Source organism: Aythya ferina (assembly GCF_964211825.1).
Source record: "Aythya ferina genome assembly, chromosome: 3".
Lineage (NCBI taxonomy): Eukaryota > Metazoa > Chordata > Aves > Anseriformes > Anatidae > Aythya > Aythya ferina.
This window is the reverse complement of record NC_140298.1, coordinates 86,555,235-86,576,033: the sequence shown is the minus strand read 5'-3', so window position 1 is coordinate 86,576,033 and position 20,799 is coordinate 86,555,235. Positions and strand designations below refer to the sequence as shown.

General features: G+C 39.3%; 1 protein-coding gene across 5 annotated transcripts in view; it reads right to left on the bottom strand.

Annotated features, from left to right (window-relative positions):
* The window catches only part of FILIP1 (filamin A interacting protein 1), a 103,220-nt gene that overhangs the window by 67,110 nt on the left and 15,311 nt on the right, over positions 1–20,799 (bottom strand). For 4 of the 5 annotated variants that reach the window (XM_084514898.1, XM_084514899.1, XM_084514901.1 and 1 more), the window contains exon 2: positions 7,633–7,773. The exons of the other annotated variant lie outside the window; for it this stretch is intronic. The gene's annotated coding sequence lies outside the window, so the exon portion shown is untranslated. The remainder of the gene's footprint in view (positions 1–7,632; positions 7,774–20,799) is intronic. 5 annotated transcript variants of the gene reach the window in all.

The following is a 20,799-nucleotide window of genomic DNA, read 5'->3' as shown; positions in this document are numbered from 1 at the left end:
TTGAAGGAAAGGGATAGATCTTTAGAGGAGATGGCTTCCTGGGGCACATACCTCATGCCTAGCTGATGGGGCCTGTGGTTGCTCAACATTTCTCTTGAGACATGGCCACTCATTGAGGGCTGGATGAGCACTGTGCCCTGTTGTGGTTCATTGCATCTTCTTTTACAGCTTTCAGCCCTTTTGGTTTTTCCATTTTGAGTGAAAAATCAAACCTTGAGCTTCACATGAAGATAAAGCTAGCAATGTCACCAGCAGTTTCAGTTTTGAACCCACTAAACATTTGTTTTATCGTCTGACAGCCAGAACACGCCTGGAAAATGGTAAGAGAGGTGATGCAGATTAGCTGGCCTACCAAAGATTCTTCACTCCTGCAAATGGGTAATCTTTGGTGTTAAATAAACATTAGTCATTTCTGTTTTGTTGACACCACAGAACCATGCTTACAACCTGCAAGATCAAATATACTGTGGACTCAAGAACCATGCCATACCTCTTTTAAGTAGTTTTTAAAGACCACTGCTCCATTACCAGTGTATTTTCTGCTTCCAAGGTGGCAGAAAACTGCTGAAAGTAGCCACAGACAGGAGCCAGTTGATAATAATCACAGCTTTGTCTCCAAGTCCCTTGTCCCTATCCTTACAGTGACCAACCAAAAGACATAAAACCAATATCACCAAGGGAACATGGCATGGAAAGTAAAGTCAAGCTGCTGTCCTTGCAATCCTGTCTTAACCTAGAAACATGTTTTTATAAACCACATGGCAAATAGGGAACACTCTTAGGAAAGGAGGCAACTATTACTAGCTTTCTAAAAATCTATTTCAACTTTTCACTTCAAAATGATACTTTATTATAAAATTGACTTGGATTTTAACAAGTGTGAGACAAGACAAAAAGCTAAATGTCCCAAAAGCAAATCTCAGGGTTTGGGTCCAAGAAAGTGTTGCTGTCTCTTGCTGACCAGACACAAATCCAGTTTTCTTTTCAGTAGCTGTGATTGGCACAGCTCTGGTTTCACAGAAGCTAGTAAACAACTGTATCTATATTTTACATTTGACTCATTTTAATTTCTTTTGTTTTATAAAAATAACCAAAAAGAACTAGGATGTAGATATGCTCACAGATTTTACAGCAAAGGAAAAAAAATAATTATACAGAAGACCTGTATCTTCTACAAATAGTGTCTCCAAGAGACAACAGTGCAAAAACACATCTGCAGCATCTCAAATTTCAGCTGTCAACCAAAGCAGGGAGCAAGTTCCAAATCTCTCTCAGTGACTTCTTTGTGGGAAGCTTCAGTTGTTGATAGACATAGAGTACCAGCTTGCACATGCATGCCTGGCCCATTGGTGAGAGGTGAATTTAACCCCCTGCTTTAAGCTGGGCTGTGTTCTACCTCCTGAAGGGTAGAACTGTCAAGTCTACCCTTTACCCAAGGTAAAAAAACAAGAAGTTAAAAAAGCCTCTGATACTAAACCTGCCCTTGAGTTTCACTATCAATTTTGGTGGGTTTACAATAATATCATTCTTGTTGGGAAAAAAAAAGGAATTCTCTGGCTACACGCACACTAGAGATTAACCATGGCCAGGGCTGCTCTCTGACTGTGAGGCCAGCTGTCCTGGAAAATCCTTCAGGCTCTTAAGCCCTCTTAGCATCCATAACATGCTGGCTGCATCCACACTGCCCACTGGGAATAGCTCCTAGCCTCTGCTGACTCCCGAAACATGCTCTCAAATGGTTTGGGAGGGTGTTAAGTGGCCGGGCCAAAAGCGTGCCAGGGACCACTCCAACTGTTTAAGAGCACAGACATTCACCTCCCAGTATCTGTGCTCATGCCCTGGCACTGCTTAATTTGCTTGTCTTTTTCTCTCCTCCACAGCCTGCTTCTTTACAAACAAAGGAAATGGAAAACTACTCAGCTCTGCACAGAGAAAGTGCAACTCACCATAAATACTAAGTCTACAGAGGGAAAATAAGCTCAGGGTGGTGGGAAAACAGAAAAGAAAACATATTTTTTTCAAGCAAGTCAGGTCAAGGCACGCAAAAGTGTACTGTTTATTCTAGAAGTGTATTTTTAAGTCTGTACTGATTGGTAGTACAGCAGTTCAGCACTTATCACTAAGAGACACCACAGCTGAAGGAGAGAGGTGGCACAACATCCCCACCTCACACCAGGCTTCTCCTGGACTTCGCTGAGCTTAGTGATACAAAATTTGAGCTCTTCTGCTATGCATCACTGATAAAACAGACTAGCACTGTGGGGCTCCACAGGCTCTTGCATTATTGAGAACCTTGGCCTTCAGTTGTCATTACCATTTGTGAAGAGGTAAAATGAAAGGAGAGTCTTACTTCATTCCTGGCAGTGCCAGCCCAGTGACTGTCATTATTTCCCAGTACTCCTGCAGGCTTTCCACTGACTTAAGAACACGTGGCAAAAAGTAAAGGAGTAAATGTCAGCCTGACTGATTTAAATAATACCAATGCCTCATGCTGACAGGGAGCAGCACAAAAACTTTCAGAAAGTTCACCAGGGCATTGAATATGGTCTCATCCACTTTAATAGTTGTCATATATAGAAACCGTATTTAGGTGGCTCATATATAGAAACCATATATATGTCATATATAGAAACCGTATTTAGGTGGCTCTTCTAATGCCTTGGTTTCAAAATCCCTAGATAATTTCTTTGTTTGAAAAGAATGAAGTTAAATAGTTATGCTGCATCTACAGGTTGAGCAGATTTGATTTTTTTGAACATCCTCTCACCGTTAATCTGCTTAAATCTTCACTGGGGTTTTTAGTTCACAGCAAAAAAATAAAAATAAAAATAAAAAATCAAGCTAAGCTGAAAACATAGCATAGCTACCTTGAGTAGCAGAGGAAGAGAGAAAAAAGATGCTAATGAATACCCTGGCATGGTCTTGCATTAACACAACTAAAATTACTTGCTGCCAGTTTCACCTTGCTTTAATGCCTGTGACTTCTTAAAATCCAGTTGCAACAGGGATAAAATCTAAGTCTGTTTCATTTGCCTCACTGTGAATATAAAAAAATAAAAAATTAAAAAAAAAAAAAAAAAGGATGATTTTTCGTTTTTCTTTTTTCTTTTTTTTTTTTTTTCCACTAGGGTAGAGTAAAAAAATGTTAGCTGTTTTCTTAGAAAGTAATTTCAGTTCAGAGCCATGGAAAAATATTAAAAGGAGCTCCTACAAATGGAGTGGGTGTTTTACAAGCCTACATGAAGATAAAATCATCTGCACTGGCACAAAGTCACACTGTTGAGCTTTAAGCATCTTACTTGTGTGACTGAACTAGGGCTTTAGGTTTCATTTTTAATCTGCAGTGTCCTTGAAATGGAGCCAGAGCTCTCTGAGGCTATGTCAAGACTTCAGGATTGTCCCCATCCTTGGTCGTGCAGCTTCAGTGACCACCTCTGAAGCCTGCCATGGCTCCTGCCTAGCAAGTAAAGCATTCCCCAACTTTCTTTCCATGGAAAAGGTGGTGGAAAGTGGCCTTTGATGCTCCAGAATCCCTGTGAAAGGACTTGGCTGGAGGACACTGCTGCATCCTGCCCCAGGGAAGTGCTGGGAGGTCTCAGCTTTACCCCCTAGGGCCACCACTGGCTCCCTTAAGAGGCTGTGCCCCTAATTTGGGCACTTCTTTTGGCTGGCTGATAAACTGGAGCCGGATGTATAAACACAACATCATGAAGGCTGGTTTTGCTGTTGGGCAGGAAGGCAAAGGCACGTGTTTGGCACCTCATTATCAGCATCTGACAGAGTGCCTACTCGGTGGCAAAAGTTAGGACGTGACAGAGGTTGTGCTCCCCTTTCCCCCCACGGTCCCTGCTATAATCAGTGTTGCATTAATGAAGTTACAAACAGTGCCTTTTGCTTTGGGGGTGGATTTTCCCCAAGGCATCAGCATACAAACGCTATTTCAGGGACACTTCTGGCTGAGAGGAGTAGAGAACCCAGTGTTTCTAAAAAGTATTCAAAAGAGCCAAAACCTCGCTTTTACTGGGTTACCTAAATAGGAAAGCAGATCATTTGACTACCCAGCCACAAGTCCTTGTGTTGAACTCTCCTTCTGAGAGAAAAACTTGGGGTGGGGAAGAATTTGTCTATTATTGTCCAAAACAAATAATTTCAGAAACAGCAACAAGCAATGGATCTATGTTAGATTTTATTTATTTATTTATTTTAGTTAGAGTAAGTGAAATACATCAGAGACTCAATTTTGGCAATGAAGGTAAATCTGAAAAAAAAATCATCATAAATTTTTCAAATGCCTGTTTCTTATGAGGAGAAAGATGACAGAAAAGCAATTTGGTTCACAGTGTTGCTGAAAGAAACTGGTGGGTGCCTCTAAATATCATAGACTCAGTGGGTCTCTTAATGCAAATTGAAAAGGCTGACTTGACTTTTCATGAAGATGCCAAAAAGTTCGGTCATTACCCAAAAAAGCCAGGGGGATGCATCTGCAATTCTAATTGGTAAATCGGGTAAAGAAGTCACCTAAGAAAGTGGCATATAAAAAGAGAAATCACTGTTTCTCTTCAGTTACTGAAAAACAGTCTGAGAAAATATTTTTTCCAGCACTTATGTAATGTCTCAGCATTACTTATTTGTTTACTTAAATACTTTTCAGCTGCCTTCAAGGAAGTGTAGGTGACTGAGAAATTACTTTGGGCTGCTTCTCCAGTGCGCTGTGCGGCAGACCCGCAGCCTTGGCAAGGTGGTGCTGTGGTCAGGTGGGCAGCACTGGTGGCTCCGTCCCATCTTGGCTGCACAGGGAGGGAGCCAGCCCCCAGCCCAGGCAGTGGGATGCTTTGGGAGGCAGAGATTTGTGACTGGCACGGGACAGCAAAAAACCCTGTGGCTTGCAAGGAAGGCAGAGACCATTGGGTCCCCTCCCCAACAGTGCCTCAGGACAACCTCAAATAAAACTCTCTCTCTTTCCCAAATTGTCATTGTAAAGGATGGGAATTGATCTTAAAAGGCAATAAGGATACTGAAATCCCATTGATTCTGTGCAACAAGAGGTATAAATGCTGGTTATGATCAAAAGCCTAACTTTTATTCCTCTGTCTGAATTGCTCAAAATGATATTGTTATTGTTTTTTAGCTTCCCACCTGTGGTCTGGAAAATAACCTGTTTTCCTCCTGTGAGGATGGAAGTTCATCTCATCACATCATGGTGCTCTTTCAGCTATCTAAAGAAACAACATGTAACAGAAACTATTCTCACATGCTCATTTTTTGCCACCCCCACAACTTATTCCCAGCTCTCTCATGTTCTTATACCTCATGCAAATGTCTAAGTGAACTTTGAGTACAACCTCTTTCCTGTTGCTACTCCCTGAATGGCCCACGGATAAGAGCTTTTCCTTATCTGTATTTGTTCACATGCACACTGCAGGAATATCAGAAGTGAAATATTTTTTTTTTTTCAGACCTGCCCAGCTGAGAGTTAAACCACAGCCCAGGGCAGCTGACTAGTGAGCACAACAGTCCAGGAAAAGCACACTCAGACTAGCCAGCTGAGCCTCTGCTGAATATGTGCTGAGGATACTTCAAAAGGATTTCAGAAAAGTCAGGACAAAGTCCTCAAGTTAAATAAATATTTCCTTACCAAATTATTAAGGATATTTTATATCCTTAAATCTGAAAGACTGCTAAACTAACTGTAATTTGAGGAATACATGCACTTGTTTATTGTTAAAATATTTATCAGCTAGGAAGCTAAATTAAATTCATCAGTTCATGTTTATTTCTATCCAGTCACACTTTCTGGTTTTCTTTAATCAGCACAGATCTTTAGTATTCGTATATCACTGCCTTAGAGTAATCACTAAACTCAGTCAAACACCCAAAATATTACTGGCCTCCACATTAAGTTCTGTAACTCACTTAATCAAAGTTAATTTCAAAAGCTCGTATCCTACTATATCCTTTAAATTCCTCCCATACAACATCACTGAGTGTATGTCAAACAAACAGCATAAATAATAAAAATAATTACTCAGTAGTGTGCCAGTTGGCTCTAGGGCTATAAAACTGACCTGTGATGAAATGGCAATGTTTAGAAAGTCTCTGTATAGCTGTGAGTTTGCCATGTGATTGACCTAAGATAGCTAACGGATTATAATTAGATGGATAAGAAAGTCTAGAAAATAAAAATATTGTCAGAACCTAGAATTTAGCATTTTTCTGTGGCAGACCACAGAAAAATGTGGCACACAGACTGGTGTGCCAGCAGCACACACATCTCCCCTGCACTCAAGGTTGGGGATGAAAAAATGTTGTGCACTTGGCTTCTATGGGTAGCCAAATACTTGGCATTATTTGTATTTAGGTTAACAAGAACAAGACTGGACTGTTGTGTATAAAAACATGTCATGTAATGATCTCTTGTACCTTGAAGAGGTATTTTATAAAGGAAAGCAAAACAAAACAAAACAAAACAAAAATACAACAGAATCATTCTTCCCATTGTATCCTCCTAAAAGCTGAAAAGCATAATTTTTTTAGGCTTTCCCAAACCTCAGAGGAACTGTTCCAAATGCCTTAAAAGGTGAAGGATTAAATAAATGGTTTGTTCAAGTAATGGAAAAGATAATGAACTTCATAATGCATGCACATTTTTAAATAAAACAGAAGATACTGTGTTAAATCTGATTAAAAAATCTATTAACTAGAAACATATCATTAACTGTACTCGCATCTGTTTTGTGCCAGAGAAAAATAAAATTTTCTCTGTGTAGCACTGTTAGGTAAAACAGTAACTATATAAATTTAAGATAGAAACTTAGTTATGCCAAGTTAATGGAAATTAGCATTATGAATGACAATTTAAGGAAGATTATAAGATGTATCACAGGTTTCAACCCACTAAAAATAGAAAAGCTATACAAGCCATAAAAATTGCACAATGTACAATTTTCAGTTCCAGGAAGATTGTGTTTGCAATCCTTGACTACAAATGGAGCTGCTTTCTGATTGTTAAGATAGATCTTCTGGGGCCATAATTAATATACACAATCCCAAGCTTTCCAAATGAGTCAGACATTTCAAAATATGATATGATACTGGGCTTAAAGTTCCGAGATTTTTAGAAAACTAGTCAGTGGTTGCCTTCCAAGTTTTGATCTGGGTTCTCAATTTCAAGGTACATTCCAGCACCGCAAGACATTTTAAAACTGGAAATAAAGAGAATTGTGTAACCAACATAATTCTAGCAACAGGGCTTGTAAAAGATAGGCAAAATCCCAAACAGTACTGAGGCATCCGATGTGGTCATTAGAGTCAGTGGTGCCTGCTGAAGGGTTCATCCTTACAGTAATTCCTTAACTTGGGATGCTTATTATGAACTAAAAAATATGTTAAAAGATTTCAGGGAAAATATTGTACATTCAGGATGTCCTTGCTAATCCTCAACAACCCCTAAGGGCTCTGGCAGCCCTGCAATTCCAATGAGCCTTTGAAAGGCAGCAGATGACATAAGTTATTTTGTTCACCTCCTGGAGCTGACATCTGCAGGAAACTCAAGAGTTGTTTTCCAGCCATGCTATTGCAACTGCAACTCCTAAACGTTGTGTTGGCTGGACAGCCCGTGGTGTGCAGCAGTACCTGTGTCAAGGGACGCTTCCAGAGCAGGGGCTTCGCTAGAATCTAGGTCCGGAGGGGGTAGGAGGGGGTCGAGGATGGAGCTGTCCCTGTGTCATCGCTCTGCTGCTCCCACCTGAGGCTGACTGGAGTCCCTGCTGCTCCCTGGAGAAAAGATAAAGCTCAGGGGCTGAAGACTTCCAGATTTAAAATGCCTTGAAAATGTATGTGTATATATATATATTTATTTATTTATTTATTTTAATTTAAAGATTCCTTTTGACTTTATCTAGGTATCTCCACAGGCAGAGCACAGAATTCAGAACACACCAGGTGATGCACTTAAAGATATGATACAGAAATAGCAATTCAGGCAGTAAAACCTTACACTCCTGCTGCCTTCTCCTGAGCCAGTGCTACAAATTGCAGATTTCTGCTCTAATTTAGCGATCAATAACAAGTAAAACTCTCTTCCCAAAAGAGAGTAGCTGTAACAAGTGAAATAAAAAAAAAATGGTATGTAACATGCTGGGTTCCTCACTGAATAGACTAGCTCTGCATAATATACGGAGTGCAATGCAATGTGATGATGAAATGACTGCAGAGATGTAAGCTCTCCTGCTTGTCCCATCCAGTAATCACACTGCACATAGTCCACAGACTCCCTTGTGTGACTCCCTTGGCTGGCCCAGCTGGGCAATCAGCAACACAGCAGGAGCTGCAGACCAGTTTCTTCCACAGCCTGCAAGGCAAATAAGGATGGGGCCATGGTGACAACTCCAACAACCATGGAAGTCTGGAAGTATAGCCAACATTGAGAGACTGACTGCTATTTAAATCATTTATATAATTCTCCTAATAACAATGCAGACATATGGGGGGATTAACACTTAAGGAATAAAGCAGGACCACTATGGTGTCTAAGCTTAAAGCAGCTAGAACAATGTATGGCACATTTCCCCATTATTTCTCAACAAACTGTATGTGAATTCTTGCAAAATAGTAAATACCAGCTTGGCATTTACAGATGGCTTTTGTCCCTGCTCTGCATTGACAGAACATGATTAACTGTATTATGAGCAATGTAAGCATAGACACAGTAAAGATGTCTTAACCAGATGTAATCACAATTAAAGTGGTGCAAACCCCTTAAATTAAGGGGTAAAACCCCTTGGCTTTATAGATTATTTCATTGACAAATATTTAAATTTTCTTGAAATTTTGTTTTGGAAACTTCAGTCTTGAACAGCAAGTTCTAGAAGAAAGTAGAGCATTTATTTATTTAGTAATTTATTTATCACACAAAACATTTGCTACAAGCACAAGGACTTGGGTTATCTCACTGTTATACCCACAAGCTCTGAATCGCATTTGACATGGCAGTTTACAAAAGGCAATTTGTAGATAATTTGTATGAGGAACATGGGATTTACAGAAATTAATTTTTTGCCCTATGAAAAGATTGTCCTTCAGAAGAGTCCGTGAAAGTTTTTTAATTAATTTGAAAAACAAAGCAGCAAGATTATTGTCTTTAAAAGTTAGCATGCAAGTATTTAGGGCTGATAAAAGAAAGTGAGCCATGTACTCATAATGAAGAGCCTAAAATTCAGTGCAATTCACATATTATAAGAAATAAAGAACAGTTTTATGTTAATCAGCTCATGCTAATCTATTAAAATTAAAAAAAAAAAAAAAAAAAAAAAAAAAGGGCTAAATTCTGACTTCATATTTGAAGAGTCTTGACTCTTCTGAGTTTACAAAATCACTCCAGATTTTCATCAGCTTAAATGATTTTAAAACCTGATGTACTCAATGCAAAATAGTGGCTTGGTGCATTGTTTTCAAAAAAACTTGCTCATAGGAGATGTGGTTTAAAACCATACCCTTAAGAGTAATTTGCTTCCACAATATATAGTTTTAAAGTCATCTAAGTGTAGCAGCTACTCCTAAATCTTACCAAGAGGAGATATTGCCATAGACTTCTAGAGCCACTCAGCCAGGACCATGTCCTGGTGGCTTTTGAATGTCCCCAAGGAGGGAGACTCCGCAACCTCTGTGGGCAACCTGTGCCCGTGCTCCATCACCTCCACAGTAAAGAAGTTCTTACTGATGTTCAGGAAGGATTTCACCCACGTTGATCATACAATCACACCAAAACCACTCCTAACCACCTGCTGGGCTAACCAAAGCAGCAGCTTTGCTTGCAGACTTTGCCCCCTGGCATCTCTCACCCAACAGGACTACGAAATCATCCCACCTCTTCACAGCAGGATGCCTCTTGGTCTCCTCTGTCCCCTGTTTTTCCATGCCTGTTGCTGAGGGTGTTGATCCCATGCACCAACTGTATAAGCACATGACATCAAAATATCAGGTATAACATCACAATTTAACTGAATAAATGTAAATTGGTTAATTTTTGTTTGTTACTCTCAACGTAGTGATGTGAAGCTACTGATTCTCTATAAATCTGTTTTGGAGAAACTCTGCCTCAGCTCTCCCCTTTCACATATACATATCCCTTTCTCCCTGGTGGGAAGAAACCATGGACTGGGAAACCAAATTCAGCAGGAGGAAAGCTGAAGTCTTCTTTGGCATTTGGACCAAAATACTCTAATGACAACTTTGATGAAAATTTCCTTCTTACCACTGCCTGCTGGTGGTATTTTGCATCATATGGACACATATATGAATTCTGTGGCTTTATTTTACCCTGTTAACTGTTAGAAATGTTCTCTACAACTTCATCTCCATTTAATTTATCATCAGGGCCCCAAGGGCCCAGGATCCCAGTCAGCCTCAGGGCCATCACCTCCTGCCCCAGTGAGGCTGCAGCAGGGCCAGATCCAGCTCCCCATAGCCCCGCCATGCTCAGCCATGGGCCCAAATGATCCAGGCCCACTTGTGGGTCCATGGCCTGGCCCCAACCCCAGGGAGGTGCCAGGAGCCCACCATTCCCAGCCCCTGGCCACCTGTGCAGTGCCCTGACATGTATTTTCTTCAGCATGTATTGAATTGCTCCTAACCATGGATGGGAATCCCCTTTGCTCTCACTTAAGAAATAGCTTGTGCTGTCAAGAGCATTTCATTTTCACTGATCTTTGTGCGCATGTGTACCAGCTAAAAGTAGTGTTTCTCTTTTCCTATGGTCTATCATGACCCCCCCCCCCTTTTTTTTTCTTTATAGGACAGAGAAAAGCTAGAAGGAAATTAGTGTGTTAATTCCTTAAAAAAGAAGGATTTCAGTACAAAAAATTAAAAATAAAAAAAAAAATCCCTCTCATCTCCAAACTAAGAGGCATCCTACACACCAGGGACTATGGCCCCTGCTCTGGGAAGGCAGGTTCAGCACAACTGGGGAAAAGTTTCTGTACAAAGCTACCCATTAGACTTGATGAAACTATTTATTCAGTAAGGATTAAAATAAACAAACAAACAAAAAAACAACAGAGAGCTGTCACAGCCTTTACAGCTGGGAGTCATGAGTTTCCTGAAGATTTCCAAGAAGCGATCGCGCAAGAAACCAGGGGATACTGGATGTGATCAAATATCCTTTTCTCTACCATCCTTGGAGGTGGTGGGATCAGTTGTCCCCACACTCTCTTTGCTTTACAGTGCCTTTCATCAGCAAGTACCCCACTCTGCAGCACTCACTCTAAGGAACCAGCTGAACTCTTCCATTGAAATTTCTTAAAGACGTCGTATGAATACAACCGTGGCTTTCCCAGGAAAGATTTATCACATTCTATACAGCATTCACAGGAATTTTCTATTATTGTGAAACAATCTTTGAAAATCTCAGATCCTTTTCTTCTGTGATTGCTGTCACAAGTCTAATCAACTGCATACTGAGCTGGCTGAAACTCTCAACTAAATCATGATTTTCATCGATTTCCCAGCTTTTGATTAAGCCCTAAAACATTTTATAATGCAATTTCAATCAACTGCTTAGATAAAAGCATTCTTTCTAATAAAGATACCCTTAGAAGATTTCAAAACCTTTACTCAATCTCCTAAATATTTGGCACTGCACATCCTTGCAAGCCTGAAATTATTACTCTCTTTGCTATAGCTTCTTTTATTACGCTATTATACAAGACTGTTGTACTTTGTCATTTGTAGCACATTACCTCAGACTTGTTCAGGAACAAAGATGGACTTCTAGGGTGACTGAGGAAGAGGGAACCTATCATATGAGAAGAGATAATGAAGAGCTTGACTTGTTTAGCTTAGCAAAATAAGGGCTGTTAAGCGATCCAGTTGCTGTCTATAAATATATCAGTGAGGGAAACATCAGGGAGATGGAAGAGCCATTTAAACTACATGACAGTGTTGGCAAGGGAACCCAAAGGCACAGATTGGCTAGAATTTATTCTGTGCTACAAGGTAGAAACAGGTTCTCACCTGGAGCATTGAGATTTGGGAACAATTTTCCAGTTGCAGTAACAGCAGCAAAAATCCTAACGACACTTACAGTGAAACCTGATAAACTTCTGAAGGGGGTTTATAAAGTGTGATTTCTACAATATTAGGAGAATAAATGTGATGATCCATTATACCCTTTCTATTCCCATGTTCCTGAATAAAGCTGTACTATATAATACAGATTCTGTAACCATTTAGCATGCACACTTCAGAACAAGATATTACAGCATATTCTATATGCTTCAAGCTATTTAAAACAACAACAAAATACCAAAAACACACACACACAAAAAAAAAAAAGTTTAGTAAATGTCCTAAATGTCCTTGTTCAGGGTAGTGGAAAAACTTAAATAATTTTGTCTCCCAAAATGACAATAAATTCAATAGAATCTAAATGTTTTACAAAATAAACATCTTTTACATTCACTTGTCCATCACTGAAATTCCTAAGATTATTGATTAGTTGTTTGGTTTTTTTTTGCCCTATTTAAGGTTTATTACAAATTTAATACAATATTTTATCCATGACTTTAAAACCTCTGTATCTGAACTTCAAGTGTTATTTCTGGTATTCTGCTCTAAGCTATAAATTAATTAAGGACAAGTACATTTTCGTGCTAATGCATTTTATGTTGGAGGGTATCCAAAAGATACAGCTAAAGGAACAGAATTATGATTGTTTCTCATTTACTTTGGTCATAGCATGGGTTGTACATGTGAGAGGAAAGACATTTTTTTTAAAGGAGAGCTGTCTGTTGTCTGTTTTGGGAAAAAACTGTACAGAACTTCAGTTTTCTCATGCTTACAAGATAGCTTATGCTGAGCTTGAAGCAAAAACTTCAAGAACTTCTACAAAAACTTCATGAACTTCTACAAAGCAGAAAACTTTGTAGGAAAAAAAAAAAAAAAAGTTTGGAAAAAGTTTACTTTTGCCAAAGCCAGTAACATTTTTACATAAAATCAATCATTTACAAAAGGTATTTTTTCTCAATGCACAGACACACATACACCTTGAATGGAACAAAATTACAGCCGCAATGGAGCTATGTATATGTTCGCTTTCCTGTCACTCCTTGACAAAAATTTTACAGGAATTACCAGCATGCTATCTTGATATAAAGTATATTAGCACACTGAAGGCAAATTTTACTATGAAGATGCCCAAAACATAAGATTTTGTTTATCTTAATCACACTCACCCTAATCCCACCCAAAGTGGGTTTGTTATTACCAGTTCATTCAGCAAGTAAAGTTAAAAATCTCTCACCAGTTTCTTGTGAAAAATGCCAGTTTCATCTCTTCAGATTCAGTATGATATGCTCAGGAAGAAAGGATCCAGTAGAATGGAAAACATCTCTCCATTGTCATCAGTTAATGGATGGTTTAGGACTTGCATTACTGAATTTTAACATCTTTCCCTATCTTACATAAAAATTCCCTTGAAAGCATACTAAGCTTCTGGCTTTAATCAAGCACTCTGAAAAACAAGCACCCGTTTACATATGTGCTTGTCTGCATAGCTTTGCTTGTTTTTGGTTGTTTTAATTTTGTTGCCTTTTGCTTTTAGCACATGTATGTTCACCCATGCATTGTGAAGGAGCATCCATCCATCTTCTTCAGCCTCCCCTTATTCAATATCCTCCCTTCATGCCTCCTTTATACCTTTTTCTCTCAACAAAGCAATCCCAGTTTCACTTTTAATGCTGACAATGCTAGTGACCTTCATTGTAGCATGTTTCTATTCTCATAATATATTTATAAGGATACAATCAGAAAGGATATGCATTTCTCGAGTTCCCCATTTACCTCAGCATTGCATGTCGTGTATATACCTCCCAACAATCTAATTTCCTTTTTAAACTGCTACTCTTATCTCAAGGAAAAGTAGTCCTTGATTTGAATATAAACTGTCTGTGTGTTCCAAACTCTTTCAAACAAGCTGGTCATGAATAAATGGAGACTGATGAGCTTTCAGAAGACTGATGTTCTGGAACATTTTTTCATACATAGGGGAAAATGGCCTCACCAACTTTAAGAGAAAACTTGATGCATTTGCAAAAGAGATGTTATGTGCTGAATTTATATTTTCTTACAGTGGTTTCTGAATTTACATATCTGCAATTCAAAACTTTTTTTTTTTTTTTCAAAATGCACTCCTTTGATTTTTTTTCCATCAGACTGCTAATTCTTATTTTTTTCCTCTCACATAAAAAGTAACATAAATCACTGTCACCTAACAATTTAAAGCAATGTCCAATCTCTCTTCTACTTTTCCACTACTTTATCATAAATACACTAATGTAGTTCTAAAACAGTAACATGTTGACTTATGCTAATCTTTAGTTGAATTTTTTTAATTTTTCTTAGTCTTGTAAAAAAAATAAATAAAAAAAAGAAGATGGTTAGTCATTTTCTATTTTTCTTTCTCAATGACTAACACACATTTTACTGTGTAAATAGGCCGATTTCCCTAATCCATAAACTAAATAATTTCCATGTCAAGTAAAACTGGATTGATTTAGAGCAGATAAATTAAGCATGGCTGCTATACTTAGCAAGTGCTGATTAAAACACAGCATTTCAATGTGCCTGTGTGATGATGGGTCAGGCTGGTAGTAAACAGAAGTCCGTATTTTCTCAAGACTTCTCTGTTGTTTCTGTGGAATGAATTAATGGTTGTGGTGGAACTCCTAAAAGACACAAATTCACGTAACAAAAGCACCAGGGTATCTTGGTACACAGACCCTACAAAGAGGTGCTGAACACTGACAAGGCAAAGGTCATGAACTAATTTCATTAGGCAGTCAATGAAAAGATGCCAGGGCTCTGGAAGGTGTCTAAGAAAATCCTAGTAGGCCACATTATTTCACTGAGGTTTGTTTATCAGATATAAAGGATGGCTTCTCTAAGGAATCTCCAGCACTATAGCTGTTAAGTCCAATTTATGTCTAGTTTAAGTACAGTAGAACCTCCCTAGGGACTGCTGTTGTCTCTAATCCTCTGAAATATTGGAGGTAAACACTCTAGTGGTGATGACAAAGTTTAGAATACTAATTCTAGATCTTGACCCCATAGGACGAATTCACGTGCAGGCTTTTTATTAATCAGGAAACCTGTTCTCAACAATCCCACAGACGTATCTGATCATTTCTGTGCATTGTAAGGGCTTTGGCCTTCACACTTACTCATGCAGCGCTCAGCAGAGCTCAGCCTATGTCTGGGTAGGAGGCCAAGAAGGCAGGTAACTGACATCTTTCCAACTGATATAGTCCTAGTAGAAAATCAGTGCATGCTCCTGTTGCTTCCTGGCACCTGCTCGCTTTGGCTGGTTATTTTTGGTTTATACAAGCTTTCAGAAACTCTCTTCAGATGAACAAAATGAGGTGGTTCTTCTCACACTGAACAGCAGATCTGAAGAGCTCCTTGTCTCTGGATTTTACATGGCTTGGAGGAAGACTGGAGAAATACTTGGGAGAAATACTCACTTGTTGTTGCTATCAGATAAACCACATCAGCTTCAACCAATCTCTATAGTTGAAAATAGCTGGAGGCAGTGAGAGTGCTCAGAGGAAGTTTTGTATCGCTGCCCTGTACTTGCTCTCCCTGGCTATCTGTTTTCAGCCATCAGTCTGTGTGTTTACTTCTTTGTTTGTTTGTTTTTCCAGGGCAGAGAACAAATGCAGTCCCCGGCTGCCACAAATTATGCTGTGGAGTTCCCTCAAGTTCACTGAATTGCAGGGGTTGGCCAAAAGAGAGTGCAAGGCTTAAACCTTACCTTGGGAAAATTTGTCAGTGGCTTCCTGCTAATTTAGCAAACTTCTCTGTTTTTGTCTGATTGCTTATGACAGGATGAGGAGCTAAATCTGAAGGACTTGATGCTCAGCTCTTTTAAATTACTATGGCTTGGCTGGGACCCTTGAAAGCAAGCTCATTTATCCCACTGCAGTACTGACATGAAAAACATTGTTTTCCCACCAAGGATGCTTTCACTGAATTCTTTTGAAAGTACAAGTTATGTTTCCTTCATTGTCCAAATGCGAAAGACTTCTACTTTTAGAATAAAAATTATAATTCATACTCATTCATACAAGCCAATTGTATCCTCAGCTGAGGTACACAAAAATCTTAACTCCTGGCAGGTGCTCTGGAACTGGCTCACGTTAGCCTTAAACCACAAGAATTTGTTGTCATTACTGGGCAGTTCAAATGAGAAAGCTGTTCTTGCAAAACAATATCTAATGGGCCTGAAAATAAGAACAGAGCAGCAGGGAACTGCAAAACGTTATCTCAAAAGCACTTGCCTCACCCTTCAATTAAATCCAAAATCAACCCTTCCCATGGACAGAAAGAAGGGTAGAGAAAGTTGTTTGTCACTGCAAATGAGTTGCATGCCATGGCTTCGATGTCACAGCACTCTGTTCAGTAATATCTTTAAGCTTTCAGTTATGCCTTAAGTGCCTAAAAATTAAAGGTGAGTCTCTTGAACAGCGAGGATCTTCATCACATGTATATTCAGACAGTTATATTTATTTATGTAACATTTGCTCCTCAGAAATTTTTCAGCTGAATTAGTGCTGGAGTTGTTGGTTTTAAACAATCTGTATCCAAAATTTTATTACACCAGAAAGACTACTTAAGATAAAAGTAGTGCAAACATAGGGCGCATTTTCCAAGCTACAATTTAACGGTGTATTGAATCGCTTCAGAATAGTTTAATATCTGAAATCACTAGCAATGTTCACAGTGTATGTCACAGCTAAAATTCCACATAAGCATATTTTTAAAATTATGTCTTCTTTCACTTTGCAGTTTTGTTCAAAAATGCCATTCTCATGGCAGAGTTGGTAAAATATGTATCACTCAAAGCTCTGCAAAGAATACAGCCTCTGCTCTGCTTTATGTCAGATGATTTCATCAGCTCTTGGAGAAGGATCTTGAACAAGGATGTTGGCAGATAAAAGCCCTTTTGCTTTGGTTCAGAATTGTGATGTCTAATGTTAAGAAAATGTGCATTGTACGTGGGGCATTGGAAACATGCACTGTTCATGTGATCACTTCAGGAAAGAGTTGCCTCTGAGGTTTTGCTTCACAAACAGGGAACAACTCTTAGGGCTGTAAGGAGAAGGGCAAGGGATTCAGCTGGCATCAAATCCCTACTAGTTACTGCACACCCCAGTGCTCTAGTCCTGCATGTAACAATACAGAAACCTCCTCAGAGCATGCATGGCATTGCCACTACCTAAAGTCTTGTGCTCCCTTCTGATGAAGCCAAGAGCACAAACTGGTTACTTGAGTTTCTGTTTGGCTTGTTGGCTGTTTCCAGTTTAGCCTTTGATGTATCAAGGAATTATTATTGTTCTCTTCTCTGACAGAGCTTAGAATTGCTTGTATGAGTTTTTTATGGTACTCATTGAACTGCAGTTCAATAAAAGTCAGTCCTCCACAACCACATATGGTTAAAATAAGCATTTCTGCAGAGTTTTTTTCCCTGCTTAGGTTTCCTGTTGAAAAGAGGTAAAGCCAGTCCTGAGAAATTCTGTGCACAACTGTGCCTGTAGCTGTAAGCGCTGCTTGGAAGAACTAAGAAGACCCAATGGAGTGTTATTAGCTTTGTCTCATCTGACTGAAGTATCATCTGCTATGCTCATTAACAATAGTTCAGGTGGAAACATTTGTCCCCAAACTTTATTAATTTTTTTCTCAAAGCTCATCTAATGAAAGGAGGACAAGGAAACATACATTCAAAGCAGAACAGCAGAAAGCAAACAAAGGTGTATTCAGAGGAGATATTAAAATAATGCCTAAACCAACTTAAAAAAAAATAAAAGGTCTTAAACACGTCACAAAATTTTTTTCCAATGTTAGAATTTTCCAGTGTTGGATGTTCAAAATATTCTTGGAAAGCAGTCACTCTATCTGTGATCTCAGAGAAGTCTGATTCAATAATAATAAAATATTTCTTTATAATGCAGAAAAGGTTTCATGTGATTGTGCAGATGATCCCAGGCATCTGACATGCTCAGATGAGTATGACATGAGGATTATGTCTAAACTAGCAGGATAAACAGTGCCAGGGCTTGGGTAAAATGTTGGCACAGCCCAGCCAGTGGTCTTCCTGGAAGGGTTCTGGAACTGGCCCTGGCTGGGGACCAGCCTTGCTGGGGGCTGGCAGACTGGACATAGCCAACCTGCTCCGAAGGCTAAGGAGGTTTGAGGACTAGATATGACCATGGAGTGACAATTGCACTCAGGGTCAGAGAACTGGCACAGGCACTGTCTAATTTCCTGATAACAGACATAGCCAAAGTGTCATCCATAAATTCTTAACAGTTTCTGTATGGCCATTATCACGTTGCTTTCAAACAACGATACAGCTGTGACAAGTGGAAACACATATTGTTGCCCTACAAAACCACAACAGAACTGCAAAGCCCTGGTTTTTGAGAGGGGGGCAAGAAAATGAGAAGTGCTGAGACAGATGGTACAGTCAGATGGAGTGAATTCCTGAGGGGGAGCACAGCAGAGAGAAGGAGAACAGTGGGCATGGCAAAATATGGGAATGGCAGCTGCCATAGCTACTCCTACACAAGTGAAACAGGCTAAGCAAATCACCTTGGGAGCATGCCCCATGCCCAAATCCAAAGGGGAGAATTGAGAAGACAGCCTTGCAGGGAAATGTGGTGCCATGCAGATGAGTGATGCTGGGCTCTGAGCTGCTGCAGCTGTTGGAGAAGAAATGGAGAAGAGCACTTCCAGAGCTCATAGCTGGCAGGTCAGTCAAGGTGGACCCAGAGGGATGTTCAGCTTGGTGGGCAGTGGTGAGTGCCAAAGAGAGCAATGACAAAGCTCTGACCACAGAGAGACATGAACCAAGATACTGTTGATTCTGAATCAGTCAGTTGAAGACCCAAATAAATTGCCAATAAAAGCATATTTGTACAGTGTTTCCATCCCATGGCAAAGGTGGTGGATGATACCTAAAAAGGTGGATGATCACTAAAAGAGATCCTGACTGACGGGTACAAAATCTTAAAAAATATTATTGTTCTCTTCTCTGACAGAGCTTAGAATTGCTTGTATCTTTTGTCACAATACTATTCCTCCCCACTCTCCCTTCCCAGTGGCAAGGGTAATCATGCCATCCACACTTTTTTTTTCCTCCCCACTGTGTCACAAGCTGTGCTGAGGAAGAATTGTTGAAACAGAAGGAACAAGATCCATCACCTCAGTTCTTGCACTGTGGCTTCAGTAGTGGGAAGGGCACTGTTTAGCCCTGTAGCACTGAGATGGGTGTGCTTTCTGTGAATGGCATGTGCACAGGGCAGCTGCAACAGGTGAGGTGTGAGCAACTGGAATGGCATCAGCATACTCAGGCTATTCAGAGAATTTAGCTACCAATCTCTACCAGGTGACCTTCGTGAAATGCTTTTTTTCAGTGGCTCTTAGCCTGGCATAAGTTTCGCAGGGATGGCAAGAGTCAGTTCCTTGCCATTGAGCAGTACCCCAGCTGAACCTCAGTAGATTGCTCTGGAACATGAAGACATTAAAACTTCAGTAAAATGGTTGTGGGATTGTTTTAACATGGGCAAACAACATTTTTTTTTCTCATCTCATTCTTGGAAATGCTTGAAGCATTTTAGTTGGAACTTCCAAAAACAATTCAGACTCAGCCAGACGTCCAGCCTGAACAACTGAAGTTTGGCAAAGTTGTAAGCAACTGTTTCATACAATAGTAGATATTTTAATGAAAATTGTCAGGCAAACTTAGATAGACGTCTTGCTATAAGTTTGCTCTGTAATATTTCTGCTCTTCTAAGTCCCAGCTTAACATCATTGCAAGTCAATTGGCATACATGGCTTTTAATATAGCTTCATATCTGCTCACATTTATACTTCAAATTTTTATCTCTTGCTAATTCAGAGATGATTAGCTACATTTTGCTAGCATTATGACAAAACAGAGACTAATAGAAATCCTTTAAATGCCTTTGTTAACAGAGTTTCAGATTATTTTCTAGGTCAGAGAAATCTTTGTAAGCCTCACAGTATTTGGATGGAACATCCTGATTTTTCCATATTTCCCATGACTTTAAGGAAGGACTCACACAGAAAATTTAAGATAAAACAACTCAAGCAGTTGACTTAGATCAAGTAATTCTCTTGCTAGAATTAAACAGATGAGATTGAGAATGTATCTAGCTGTGTACATAAGACTGCTTATCAACAAAAGCATTCCCTTCCGTGTTCAAAAAAAAATAAAATAATAATTTTAAAATGCTAAAATAAAGACACAGCTTTTGTTAACACAGTTCATATTTTCAAATATTTTCATTTGTAAAGGAAACATCAGAAGCAGTGTCTGTTCTCACATTCACTATCTTATTCTCAGTGGATTTCATGATTTCTTAGAGAGTACATGAGAAAAGGAGACGGTTTAGAGATTGGTGAGCTGACACAGACAGTACATTTTCAGATGCCCTTAGAAATGTCTGAATATTCCTTATAGCAATTTCAGCCAAGCTTACTAAGTTTTTTCCTTTATTTGATCTGCAAATGACCTATTTTGGCAGCACCCAGAACATATATATATTTAAAAAACAAACAAACAAACAAACAAACAAACAAAAAACCTGCAATTTATGTTTTCCTGCCTGCAATGCTCTATGACAGCATTTTTAAGATGAACCTATCTGACACTCTGCCAGATTTCTCTGCAATGTCCTTGAGAATTCTGACCTATTAAAATACAATGAAGCTTTAATGCAAGCT